This window comes from Filicampus tigris, chromosome 2 (genome assembly GCF_054856515.1).
Source record: "Filicampus tigris isolate MCC_2025a chromosome 2, RoL_Ftig_1.0, whole genome shotgun sequence".
Lineage (NCBI taxonomy): Eukaryota > Metazoa > Chordata > Actinopteri > Syngnathiformes > Syngnathidae > Filicampus > Filicampus tigris.
In genome coordinates, this window is record NC_141218.1 from 33,744,046 (window position 1) to 33,744,759 (window position 714).

Consider the following 714-nt stretch of genomic DNA (forward strand, 5'->3'; position numbering starts at 1 on the left):
ATGACAGGTTCAAATATGTACGTATGACTCAAAGATAGCCTGACTTTTTTACAAGAAAGGTTTTCAGTGTATTTACTTTTAGTATTGGTTTTCTGTCAGACATGGGCATCCTGCCTGACAGGAGCTCTTACAGTTTAGCGCTCACATTTAGCTGTTTACAAAGTCTAATAAGCACGTCCCTGAGGCAGGCATTGCAGCTGCAGAGGAGGAGATTGCATTTAGCTCTATTGTGAGGCTTGTAGTCCCGTCATCATATCTGACAGGCACTATGACAAGTCCTATCTGCCAGCTGGCTGATAAGTGTAGCCCAAGTTGTGCTCAGGTCTGCCTCAATCCAATCATAGATGGCGGACGCCATCCTAGCTATCCTGGCTCAGTCAACTGATGCTGTAACATTCCAAGCAATGGATGCAAACCACTCTTAACCATGCACAGTTAATGTATAGTGCAACAGATATGTGTTCTATGGGCTTGACCTGTGCCTAAATCTATTCATTGTATCTTAATTTCTTATTGGGAATATACATGTTGAATACCCACGTAATAACTGGGATGTATATTGATACCTTCTACAAATCATAAACAAATGTTTCAGAAGTATATATTGTAATCTGTTCTAAATAATCAAATATATTATAACTAAATACATTATTCTTCAATTGGTCATCACGGTGGTCGACTGGTTAACGTGTCCGCCTCACAATGCAGAGGTTG